Here is a 13,867-nt window from a genome sequence, read left to right as displayed (position 1 = left end):
TTCATTCTAAGTTTTCAAAAAAAACAGCAAATATCCTAGGTTTTTAAACATCACTGGACTCTGATACTGGGAAAGACTGGAGGCAAAAGGAGAAAGGGGTGGCAGAGGATGAGATAGTTAGATAATATCACTGACTCAGTGGACATCAGTTTACGCAAACTCCAGGAGATAGTGGAGCTCAGAGAAGCCTGGCTAGCTATAGATCATGGCATCGCAGAGTCCGACATGACTTAGCAACTGAATTAAGTACTCTATAGCTATAGGAATACCTCATTCAAACTCTAGGTGGCGCCCCACAGTAAGCCTGGGAGGGGAAGGAAGGAGCTGGCAGATTGGAGTAAGAACCCCATAATATCCAAGGGTGTAGAGTAGGGCAGGGCAGGACAAGTGCTTGAGTTTCGTTTAGAAAAAAAATATGCCATCTTGTAATATAATTTACTTCCAGATTTCTATTTGTGGAAGATGGTATGAAAATATCCAAATTTGTTCAACACCACCCCTCTTACCTCCTGGATTAGAGAGAGGTCCTTTATCTTCTTTACAACTGTAACTATTAAACTGTAACTATTAAAGTATTAATTATTTGTTTAATATCTTTCCTCTTTGGACGATAAATTGCCTTTAATGGTGGTGGTGGTTGGAGCGGGGGGTGGGTGGAGGAGACCTGGCTACATTGATCATTGCTAGTACCCTGGTACCCAACCCAACACCTGGCAGATTGTGGGCACTCAAAAAATATCTTCTTTTGTTTGCATATGTGTCTGCTGGCTTTTGCTTGTTCTTTCATTAGGTTTTTTATTTATCCATTCCTTTATCTCCACCCTTTTCCTTCCCACATCAGCCTGCCCTTATCTTCTATTCCCCCCCACGCCCCACCCCCCATTTCCACCCCGCCCAATCCTCCACCCTCCCTCCTTCCCATTCATCATGAATGTCAAAAGTTAGCAAGCATTAAACTAAATATATGAAAGCCATCTTCAAATAGTCCGACCTTCAGGATCCAGGGAAAGAATATTTCAAGTTAAGGAAAAGGCAGCCTTGTCCACACAGAAGAGAAAGTGTGCCCGGCCCAGCAATCGTCTCCCCTGGCGCAGTGGCTTTCCCGAGCAGAGGCCGCTCCTCCTGGACTTGGACAGCTGCTGGCAGGAGATCCACACAGCCCTTCCCTCTGAATGGTCTGGACTGGGGACAATTGGCTGGAATCGTAAGTGGCTTCTTGGCTCACCCCAGCGGTACTTCACTTTCATAAACGGCCCGTTTCTGGAGTTGCAAGGTTCCAGCACATGGGGATTTCCCTTTGTTAGAGCCTGACCTGCAGAGCTGCGTTTCCAAGCCAAGGCTGTTGTGTCTGCCTCTTAAAGGCAAAGAGAAAGAAAGAAAGAAAGAAAGGGAGGGAGAGAGAGGAAGAAAAAGAAAGTGGAGGGGGGAGGGAGGGAGTGGGTGGAAGGGAAGGGGGGAAGGGGCAGGGCAGAAAAATAAGGAAAGAAAGAAGTAAAATTTTGGAGACAATTGATTGTTATTCACAGACACTTAACTTGCTATTTGTTAAAATGTATTTTAAAGTCACTGTAAATGGGGACTTCCCTGGTGGTCCAGTAGCTAAGACTCTTAGCTCCCAATGCAGGGGTCCCTGGTTCAATCCCACATGTCAAAACTAAGACCCAGCACAGTCAAATATATGAATAAAAAAAAGAAAACAGTTAATGTAAACTGAAAAACATTATTGTAATATCAGTGTATCCTCTCTGTTCCCCCACTGAAGTGGATGTGAGTGGAGAGACAAGCTTCTGGAAGAATTTGTGCCCTGCATCCTTACATCATTACCCACCATGGAGACAGAACACAGGGCTAGAGAGGAACCTCACGTCCTAGATGTAAACCCCTCACTGTGCAGGTCAAGATTCAATGAGGCTCTGAGGTTAGGGACTTGCTCAGAGCCGCTCAACTCGGGAGTCAGGGCCACATCTCGGGTCTTCTGAGAGTTCTGGGCCCTTTCTGCTCCATGGGCTGTGGGTTTTGTTTCAGTTACAATGAGTTTGAAACAGACCATCCACCATACATGTATTTCCTCAACTCATTCTACCATGTGAAACCTCACAGGGAACCCAGCTTCCAAAGGCAAAGGAAAAATGGTGTCTCCTTTAGAAAATGCTCAAAAAGACAGGAAACTTGATAGCATAGAAATGTCACATTACCCTGCGAGTAGGAACCATCATGATTGTGTGAGTCCTAAAGAAATAAAGAAACAGATTCCAGTTAATTCCACACATAGCATGTGCTTTTGAAAAAAAGGAATTGAAAAATATTTTCCAAACATTCTCACGTAGATTGAATGAATCTGTCCTTTGTAACCTGAAAGTGATTTACCCTTGTGAAATCATTTGTGCAAATCTGCCAACGATATGAATGATTTTGTTTGTCTACTGTCTCAAAATAATTGATCTTACAGACATGAGGCTAATTAAAATAGCCAGGCTCTTTGCAGAAAATCCACGAGCCCTCTTCATTGTGCTTTAGAGGTCAAGAAAGCAACTCTTGTGGAAGAGTGTAGAAAACACTTCAATCTATTAAGATAAAGCCAAAGAATGTGTTTTTAATGCATTGATAAAAAATACATAAAAATATTTGGTATTTTTAATCAGTCTCCAACTTACTCAAGGGTCATATCCCAAAACTTAGTGGGTAAATGGGTTGTCTGGAATTCAGAGTGCATTTTCCCATAGAAACAATGTCACCCAGAGGAGTTAGTTCCCAGACTACCCTCTGAATGTTTTTTAACTCATAGTGTAGCAGACTGTTGGAGATTTTTAAATGATCATTTAAAATTGAATATTCGCAACTAATCGGCACGAAGGTAATTGATTGATTTACACCTTAGTTTAAATGCTGACATCTAGGAAGATTCACTTCAGTTCTAGATTTTTGAGATAATAGATGGAGACTTTTGAGACATTCCTGTAGAAGCCTTTGGGATACCTTCAAAACTCTAAAGATAGATGCTAGACCTCTACTTGCCTAATGCCATCTGATCATGTATAACAAAAGGAGAAGGGACTTCCCTGGTGGCCCAGTGGTTAAGACTCCACCTTCCAATGCAGGAGGCACAGGTTCAATCCCTGGTCAGGATAACTAAGGTCTTACATGCTGCAGGGTGCGGCCAAAAAAGTAAATAAAAGTTTAAAAATAGAGATATAAGATAAAAATGAAAGTAAACTTTTGGGGGGGAAAGGGAGAGGGGAACAGAGAGGTCTCTGGCCCCCATTCAACTTCCACCATTACAAAAGTAACACGACAAGAAATGGGAAAGGAGGAAAGGAGAAGAGAGGCTAAGACGCTGTGCACAGAGGGTACGTACCTCAGCAGTGAATGAGGAGCGATGAGAGATGTCCTGTCGGGAAGTAAGGTACACACAGCAGAGGGGAAGGAAGGGAATATCGGTCTAAGAGCTTTCTGTGTTGTTCTTAAGATGGTAGTGCTGGCCCTGGGCCTCTGTGCGACAGTCCAGAAAGTTCAGAAGGGAAAAGGACCATGTTAGGGGTAGTCTGTTTGTGATTGTACACCCTGGTGCTGAGGATATTTGGCAAATAGATGTTCATTCTTCAGGGGCAAGAATTATCTAACTTAGGAAGAACTGGCCTCCCAGTTTGAATCTGTCCACATCTACTGAAGATCTGAGTGTTCCAAGAACTGGGGACTGAGAACCAACTGCAGAAATTATTATACCTGTTACCTTCTGGAGCTACTCATAGCTAACATTTATGATTTGTTTTTAACTCATGTAATCTTCACAATGACCCTAAAGAGCAGGCGTTATTATTACCCCATTTTACAGTTAAAGAAACAGAAATAGAGAAGATAAGTAAATAGCCCGTGGTCAAATGGTTAGTTATTGGAAGGACTGATGCTGAAGCTGAAACTCCAATACTTTGGCCACCTCATGCAAAGAGTTGACTCATTGGAAAAGACCCTGATGCTGGGAGGGATTGGGGGCAGGAGGAGAAGGGGACGACTGAGGATGACATGGCTGAATGGCATCACCGACTCGATGGGCATGAGTTTGAGTAGGCTCCGGGAGTTGGTAATGGACAGGGAGGCCTGGCGTGCTGCGATTCATGGGGTCGCAAAGAGTCGGACACAACTGAGCGACTGAACTGAACTGAACTGAACTGAAATGGTTAGTAAGTTGGTGGCTGGTGTTTGAATCCGGGTCATCAGAATATGGAGCTTACACTCATGACCACCATGCTACCCTCTGCTCCTCTGGTGAATGTTTTCATCTCTTTGTGGTATTTGCTCCTGCCCTGATTCCATCTAGATTTTGGAATGACTCAGAAAAGTGGCTGTGTGTAAAGGCTGGAGATGGAAGAGGCATTCAAGGTCAGGCTTTTAGGCTCCGTTAAAATTCTATAGCTTCTGTGAAGAAAGTTGCATTCCCACAGAGAACATGTCAGACTTGGAAAAAAAAAATTATGACAAAAGGTCTTCAAAAGGACTTCTGAATCTTGGGTTTTATCTCATTCCACAAGTCAAAAGTCAGCTTCCTAAATCAAAGAATAAAACCAAGGACATCTTTATCAAGTATTGCTTTGACATCACTCCCCTTTGTATATACCAGACAGACACTCCCATTGTCTCTTTAAATAATTTTCCAACACTTCTGAACTTTGCCTTGGAGACCTTCCTTTGAATGAATTTACCTCCCTAGACATACTAGCTCATATTTTTTTTTTTTTTACTTCAACCTGGCAAAAGTTATTATCCCTCATAAAACTTTACCCTCTCTCTCTCCTCTAAGCCATCACATAAACCATTCCCCCTGATTATACATGCCTCTTCTCAAGCCATATTCGTTCACTGTCAAATTTCCATGGAGGTTAATCTACTAATGAGAGTTTAAGTGGACTCTTGGGGCAGAGTATGTGCAGAGTGGATGGAGCTTGGGCTCAGAATCAGCCAATGCAGGTTCAAATCCCAGTTCTGCTGTGTACGAGATGTGCCACGTGGGCAAGTGATTGTGGTGCTGGTGATTTAGTCGCTAAGTTGTGTGACTCTTTGCAACCCCACGGACTGTAGCCCGCCAGGCTCCTATGTCCGTCGGATTTCCTAGGCAAGAATACTGGAGTCAGCTGCCATTTCCTCCTCCAGGGGATCTTCCCAACCTGCATTGGCAGGCAGATTCTTTACCGCTGAGCGCCCCCCCCGCCCCCCCCCCCCCGGCCCCGGGAAGCTGGGAGCAGGTGATTGAGCCTTTCTAATTCATTGTTTTCTCACCTGTAAAATGAATGGGATACTTCTTGTACTGGCATAACCATTGTTCTGAGAGTTGAATGAGATATTACCTATAAAGAACTTAATTCTGGGTAAACATCATAAAATTGAATGAATGCTAACTCCCATTTATGACAGTTCTTTTGGAGGGCAAAATAATTGGAGATGCATACGAAGATGGATACAAAGAGACATTCAGCCCAGCATTTTTACAAGAGTAAAAAATTAAAAGCAATTTTTGCCCAATTCAATTTGCAATTGAATACGTGGTGCTAGAGGTGATGGAATGCAGGAGATGGAAGATGCGGGGTCAGTCCCTGGGTTGGGAAGATCCTCTGGAGGAGGGCATGGCAACCCACTCCAGTATTCTTGCCTGGAGAATCCCATGGACAGAGGACCCTAGCTGGCTACAGTCTATAGTGTCGCAAAGAGTCAGACACGACTCAAGCGGCTTAATACTGGCACTAGCTGAATATACAAATCGTCAGAAGTCATGTTCTGGATACTGGGATCTACTCAGACTATAATGGTGAGTTTAAAAAAAAAAATTAAGCTTAAAACCTGTGGAATATGGTATTGGAGGGGAATGTATCCTCAGAAAAAAGATTGGATATACTTAGAAAAAAGACTGGAAGACTATGGAAAAGTAAACTATGATCACCTCTGCAGAGATAATGTATATGAAGTGTGGGTGGGTACTGGGATTATGGGGGATTTTTTTTTTTTTTTAACATTTTGTACTTTTCTGTATTTTCTAAATTTTGTACCTTTTTCATTAGAAAAATTATATGCTATTGAAAAATACTGTATACATTTTAGCCCTCTCCAGTGATCTCCTCCTGGTTCTAATTCTTTCAGACATCCAGCTCATCCCCTTCCTTGACTGCCCTTCTCACTCTCCACAGATGTATGTGTCCTCTGCACAGCTGCATTTGGTTTTAAGTATTTGGCAGAGTCTGTGGTTGGTGCTTGGATATATTTATGTGGGTTCTCTCTCCCTCATCAGACTACATTTTCACCAGAGTATATTCCCTGTAATTGTGCACAGTGATGTGGAAGCTCTTTGTCCCAAATGCCAACTAATTGAGGTCACTGTAACTAATTCAGGGAGAAAAACAAATGTTTAAATTGCTTCATTATTAGCACTAACATTTATTGGGAGCTGGAGTCCAAGTGTGAGGAATGGAGGGGCTTATAGACCAGTTGTAAATCAGGCCTATGTCTGGAGACAACGTTATATATTTATGCAAGTACCACATTTCCTCCCAAAGTACAGAAATATAATGTTCCCAATGCCCATTGCATTGAGGAGGGGGTGACATGACTAGTTCTGACCAACAGAAGGAGAAGAGAAGTGGTAGTATACATACTTGCAGGCCCTAAATAATTTTGTGTATTTCTTCATGAAATCCTACTTCCCTTGCTGTCTGCTGGCTGGATAGTGCCAGGGTGACCTTGAAGCCTGGACAGACCAAGCCTCCACTACAATATGATGGAGCCACAAGACGGAAAGGACCTGGGTCCCTGAGTTTCTGCTTAGAGGCAAACCACCCAAGAGAACTACCTGAACAGAAACACCTGAAATGAACAGTGCTGGGGAGAAAGATAAGATTCTTAATTATATAACAGCAATGAGATTTGAAGATCATTTGTTTCTGCAATAACCCTAGCCCAACTTACAATAGAAAATCATTTATAAATAGTAAGTAATTCAAGATAATATATTCTAGGTGTCAAACAGTAGGCTATTTTTTTTTTTTTTTAATTTGCCTAAAGCTTTACTTTTCCACAAGACCCTTTCTTCAGTTCTCTTAGAAATCTTGGGGAGTGGTAATATAATTATCATTGTATCATGATTTAAGAAGTTGAACTTCATCCTTTGACATAAGCAAAATCCAAGATTTTTCTGACTTCAAATATTGTGCCCTTTCCTCTACTGCATATGGCTCTTTGCCTCTGTGCATAAACATGGCTAGAGTTCATAGCAGTGACTAATGATTTAATTACTTATACAAAAGAAGATACTTTGCTTAAATTGTTTAGGCAGTATTTCTCAAACTTTGGTTCTACAAGAAATTAATACGTGTCCCCAAAAATAAGAGCTTCTAGGACAAATGAGTTTGGGAAACACTGGGTTAAATAAATGTGACCAAGAGTGTTCTATATGCTGACAAGCTCTCAGAGTCTTTAACTTGTGATTCAGAAGCTCACATGGAGGTTGTATGCCATGTATCCGCTTACGTACGGCTATGGAACTCTCACGGTGCAGACGTCACCAGGAGCAGAGACCGCCCAAACATCCCCCATTTCTCCACCTGCTTCCACTTTCATCTGTTCACCTTCTCTCAGAGTTTGTTTCTTAGTGAGTGTTGGGGACAACAAAATTCTTGAATAAGCCCACTTAACCAAGATCAAAGGTAACTCCGGGGGGATTTTTCAAAGGCTTTTTTTTTTTTTAAAGTTTATTTCAAATAAGAACAGGGCACATTCATTGAAACTGGAAGATAGAAAATACAAATAGGGCTTCCCTGGCGGCTCAGTGGTAAAGAGTCTGCTCGCCAATGCAGGAGACCCCGGTTCGATCCCTGATCTGGGAAGATCCCACATGCCGCAGAGCAGCTAAGCCTGTGCACTACAATGATTGTGCTCTAGGGCCCGGGAGCCACAACGACTGAAGCTGGAGGGCCCGACAGCCCGGGTGCTGCAAGGGAAGCCCCCCCAAGAAGAAAGCTGAGCACCACGGCTACAGAGGAGCCCCCACTTGCCACAACTAGAGGGAAGCCCAGGCCGCAGTGAAGCACCACTTTAGCTAACAAATGGAATAAAAATAAATAAAACGAAAATAAATAAAAGGAAAAATTTAAAAAGAAAAATACAAATAAACAGTAGAAAGAGATGCAAATCAACCCACTTCTATTCAACCCCACCCGCACAGTCAACCTTTGACAGTCACTACCACTAGGGGCTGCTGAGGGAGTGGGGAGTGGGATTCGAGGAAGGATTAGATAATTTTATGAGGGTGACCAGCATTTAAAAGTCTGTGAGCGAGAACAAAAAAGATACAAAGAAATGAAGTCTCCTGTTCCAGGATCTAAATTGATCACATGTGGAGGGAGGGGCAAGAAGGAATTCCACCTCACCGTCCAGGGTGGGAATATTACGCAATGGGCCAGGTGCAATAATCTTGACTTTCCCTCTTTATTTTCCTTTTCCTTTTCTCTAGTACATCTGATTCTGGCTAAACAGGAGGTGGGGATGTTAGCTCTGACAAACAGCGATTTGATTCCACAGGGCAACTCCTATTGAAAGTCAAGATAACATAAATATTTTCGATTCTTCAAGTTGAACCCAGACTAAGTATTTTGTTTTGTGGGTGATCTCTCTGTTCTTTTATTAAAAGAAGATTATTTTATGAGAGCTAAGAATATTTGCACTCCTAGCATGTGGAGAATTTAAAATTCCCAACCAACACATTGTTCAAGCAAATAAAAAGGATAGCAGAGTTTCTGAAAGGTAAGTTGAGATCATCTTAATTAGCTGAGACTCTTGAGCAGGGATGAACCTAGTCTTGAAATACTGGCTATTTCAAAATAGACCTTTCATCTTAAGCAGGAAAATAAAATGTGTTTTTGAGCTGCAGTATTTGGAGCTTGGTCATGATTAAAGGTCCTGGAGGAGGAGATGGCAGATTTTATTGGGCTGGGCGGGTTTTCACCCATCATCTCTCTATGGGAAATTTCATGAAAATATTCAACTCCAATGTCCAATGAAAAACATTTGGGCCCCAGGGAATCAGTGAAAGCTAACTTTTATAGAGTGAATCCCATCTGGGACCAGAAGAATTAAGAAAGAGAGGAACAGCATACCAGTCACATGGTACAAAAGTTAGTCTTTCAGCTTATAATCAGTCAGTTCCTCAGCATTATGGTTTTCTTGATTAAAGCTGCAATACAGAATGAATCAGATGAGGGGTGGTAGATTTTCACTGCAGGACCGTGTTGAATTTCCCCCCAAGTCTGAATTATGTGGTTGTGTGACAGTCCTGCATCCTAGTAACAACTCTATCTTTTGTGTCAGGAGGGATATTTCCTCTGGATACCCAGCAGTCTTTCTAAACTTATGGCAACGGCAGACCCTGTTGTCTCTATCAGCAGTCTCCAACCTTTCTGGCATCAAGGACTGTTTTCATAGAAGACAATACTTCCATGGACTGAGGAGGGAGGGGATGGTTTGGGCATGATTCAAGAGAATCACATTTATTGTGTACTTTATTTCTATTATTGTTAAACTATGATATATAATGAAATAATTTTATAGCTCACCACAATGCAGAATCAGTGGGGGCCCTGAGCTTGTTTTCCTGAGCTCAAGGGGTAATTCGAGTGATGGGGAGTGGCTGTAAATACAGATGAAGCTTCACTCCCTTGCCTGATGCTCACCTCCTGCTGTGTGACCCAGTTCCTAATAGGCCAAGGCGGGGTGGGGTGGTGGTTGGGGACCCCTGGTCTGTATAACTCCGCTCATGCCTTTTTCCTTAGCAGAGCCTATTTCCCATGATAAAAACATCAAGTTCCAGATGGGCATAAAATGCTCTAGCTATATCACGTACCTAAGGCTGGCTGCATGACTCAGTTCTGGCCATTTCTGGCTTGGAGGATTCTAGGAAATGTTTTTCCTTTCTGATAAAAGGAGAGAGAAATGGGAGGAGAGTTTTGTTTACTTGTTTTTTTGCTTTTTTTCCCCCTGCCACTTCTTTTTCTCTTTGATGTAACTGTGAAAGAATATGATGTTACTGTTTTGTGATCCTGACATGACAAGCCTGAGGATCAAAGATGCCTCAATGGGACGGACCAGATGAAAGGGCAGGAACATCTTGATGTGACTGGATCACTGAGTCACTGTTACAATCCTTCGTCAGGTACCTCTTGATTTTTTGTGGAAGTCATTTTCAAATGGATATTCTATTAAAATCCAAAGTCTTCTAATTAAATACATCCAGTGAAAAGGTGGCCTTATGTTCCAAAAGAGCACAGAACCCTGAAAAAAAAAAATGTGGTCTGTAGCTTCTGGTCATCTTGAATCTTTGGTATTCATAGATGTAGTTTGGCAAATGCCTCCTGGAAAAAGTAGACCAGAACTTGCTTGACTCTGATCTGAGAATTCACTGGCTAATCTTGGCAGAGCCTAAGGCCATGAACACTCTGATTATTACTGAGGAAACAAGAATTACTAATGTTACAATTCAATGAGAAAGGAAAGGAGGATTTACTCCCTATTTCACACAATGTTTCTTTATCTCTTTTCTCATTTTCCTTAATCTTACCTTTCCTTTGTTTTTCACTTTGACTTCAGAGAACTTCTACATTTTTATTTTGTCATTTCTGAAGTTACTTACTTCTTCAATATGGTAAAGCAATAAAAAGAAAGCTGGCTGATTGACTCAGAACAGTGCCAAAAATGTATATATGGAATGTTAGGACATGCTGTATTGAATAAGCAGAAATTTAGTTAATCTCCAATGGAGTCCCAGTCTCCCCGCTCCTCACCACCATCGCTGCCCAACTTTTATATCCTCTACTCCTAGCAACTAAGTAACTTGCCAGACTGGAATATCTTCCACTCTGCATACTGTAAATTAAAAATCTAAACTATTATTACAAAACAGTATAACCCAATGCCCTGGATTCTGCTCTAGGGAACATATCCATCCAAAAATTTGTGTTTCAAAAGTTCCTGTCCTTATTTCTAGTCTTGAGGAGTTTGATTTTCATTATAGATGAGCAGGGAATTATGCTGTATCTATATTCTGCAATTTAATTAACTTGAAGATAAACACTTTTCTCTATTGCATCTATTGGATTCTTGATTAATACTAACACCATCCTGAGCTCAAAGATCAGACAGAGCTGATTAGTAACCAAGGCATTCAAATTTCAGTATGAAAGTAATGCATAGGAAATTCAGTGTTTGTGGGATTCAGAAATTTAGCATTCCACATGAAATGTGGAAGAGCAAATCAAAGCCTGCCAGCAAAGTTTTGTTTGCAAATGCTGTGCGTCTGTTGGGTCCTATAAAAGGTGCTTCATGTGTGAGGGACTTGATATGATTTATGTCATGTGTTTTTGGTTTTGTTGGTTGCTTTTGTTTTGTTTTGTCTGAAGGCCCTTTTTTTTTTTGCTTTTGTTTCTCAGAAGAAAGAGGGGTTTGCCTGAAAAGCAGCAAGCATGGTTTTGCTTGGCATGACATGCTCTTGGCAGCCAAGTGTGTGCCAGTCAATGACTGCTCTTTCTTTTCAGGTCCTCGTTTGCCAAGCATCTCCTTTCTTCTGTATTACGCAGGCATGGCCAAACATAGCCACTGCTCAAAGTGTGGAGAAATCTTCGTGGCTCCCATTAAACAGAGGGAGCAACACTCAGGGATTCAACGATGAAGCCTCCATTAGCTGGACTGCTCAGAACTCTCACCATGATTTCTCATTCCTTACCTATAAAGATTATACTGACAATCAGGAAGTTTTCTGGGTCTATCTCCTCTGCTACTAAGTACAGGTGGTATTAATGTAACCTGTCCTCACAATGTTGTAGGAAGAAATCATTATTTAAAATAATTATAAAAATATGCTCAATACCAATTGTTATTAAAGAATGGCAAATTAAAACAACAAAATACCAGGAACTCCCATTCACTTCTGGTGAAAATACAAAATGGTACCACCATTTTGGAAGACAGTTTGATGGTTTCTTACAAAATTAAACATATCCTTACCATATCATCCAGGCATTCTGCTCCCTGGTATTTATTTAAAGGAGTTGAAAATTTACATGCACACAAAAACCTGTTCATGGATGTTCATAGCAGCTTTATCCATAATTGTCAAAACTTGTAACCAATCAAGATGTCCCTATGTAGGTGAATGGATAAACTGTGGTATTACCCGCATGTGCGCATTCACTCAGTTGTGTCTGATTCTTTGAGATCCCATGGACTGTAGGCCCCCAGGGTCCTCTGTCCATGAAATTTTCCAGGCAAGAATACTGGAGTGGGTTGCCATTTCCTTCTCTGATTACACATACAATGGGATATTATTCAATGCTAAAAAGAAATGAGCTATCAAGCCATGAGAAGACATGGAGAAACCTTAAGGGCATAATATTGAATGAAAGAAGCTAATCTGAAAAGGCTGTGTATTGTGTGATTCTGACTATATGACATTCTGGAGAGGAATGGAGGGAGTATTATGGAGGGAGTAAAAAGATCAGTGACTGCCAGGGGCTTCAGGGGAGGGAAGGAGAGATTAATAGGTGGAGCACAGGGGATTTTTAAGGTAGTGAAACTATTTTGTATGATACTGTAAGGATGAATACACATCATTATACATTTGTCAAAAGTGATACAATGTAACTAATGCATAACTAAAGAGTCATGCATAATAAACTGTAAATTTTTGTTGCTAATGATGTGTCAATGTTGTTTCAAAGACTGTAACAAAATAGAGTGTAGTATGTTAATGGTCACTTGAGCTTGAGCATGGGGTAAGGGTTATGTGGGAACCCTGTACCTGCAGCTCAATTTTGCTATGCACCAACATAGTTTTTAAAAAATAAAATCTAAAATTGAAAATAAATTTGAAAGCCGAAGTCATTATACAGTAGGAAGTGGGTATAATTATATAATAACCATTTATAAATGAATAAAGCATGCAATCAACAATGACTGCAAGTTTTAGGATTATACCTGACAGAAAACAACAACAAAATCTTAGAAAAGATAAGAGAATATTTCTCTCTCATGTAAAATAAGAATAGACGTTGGCAGTCCTGGGCTGGAGTGGTGACACCATAAAGACTTTGTAGACCAAGGCTTCTGGCTTTGCTGAGGCTCTCACACCAGCAGTTAACTACTATCCCATGGCCTGACATGGTTGCCGAAGCTCCGGCCATTACATCTGCCTTCCAAGAAGCAGAGAATGAGAAAGCAGAGTAGAAGACATGCTTCCTCCCTTTCAAGACTTATGGACGTTTTATATTATCCTTCTGTTTCAATCTCATTGGTCAGGCACTTAGACAAATGGCTACACTAATTCATCAGGGAGTCCAGCAAATTTTTAGCTATTTCATTTATATTGAATTAAAAAAAAAAGAAAAATAGAGAGAAGCCTGGCTAAAACTCAGGGCTCTTTTTCTACATAAAAGGGGGAACAGGATGTTGGAGAAGGCAGCTAGCAGTCTGAGACACCAAGCAACAGTTGCTATGTTGAAAATACAGTGCTCAATGCAGAGGATGCAAAGACATTAGATCAACAGGGGAAATAAACATGTAAGCACATAGATGTCACATATGGCAGCAATTTGTTAATGACACAAACGTTTCAGAAGAGGACGTGAGCATGCCCAGCTGGGGTGATCAGAGAAGGCCACCTAGAGGGAGGATATTTTATAGGGACCTAGAGGATGAAGACAATTTGAATAGTAAGAGGGGAGACAGAGGGCAAAGCTGGTACAAAGATGGCAGGAGAAAAGGCACATTTTTGATAATGAGGCCCATGCAAGACATTGTCATATACCATGTTAAGCACAGGAACAAAAATTTCCCAGGCCAG

At 41.3% G+C, this 13,867-nt stretch overlaps 1 long non-coding RNA gene across 1 annotated transcript; it reads left to right on the top strand.

Moving 5' to 3' along the window:
• Nucleotides 1-992: 992 nt before the first annotated feature.
• Nucleotides 993-13,459, top strand: LOC133047474 (uncharacterized). Its single transcript, XR_009690756.1, has 3 exons — nt 993-1,204; nt 10,049-10,186; nt 11,565-13,459. It is a non-coding gene; the product is annotated as an uncharacterized LOC133047474 (long non-coding RNA).
• Nucleotides 13,460-13,867: the final 408 nt, after the last annotated feature.

This window comes from Dama dama, chromosome 3 (genome assembly GCF_033118175.1).
Source record: "Dama dama isolate Ldn47 chromosome 3, ASM3311817v1, whole genome shotgun sequence".
NCBI classification, from domain to species: domain Eukaryota; kingdom Metazoa; phylum Chordata; class Mammalia; order Artiodactyla; family Cervidae; genus Dama; species Dama dama.
The sequence above is the reverse complement of the archived record's forward strand: the minus strand, read 5'-3'. Positions and strand labels throughout refer to the sequence as shown.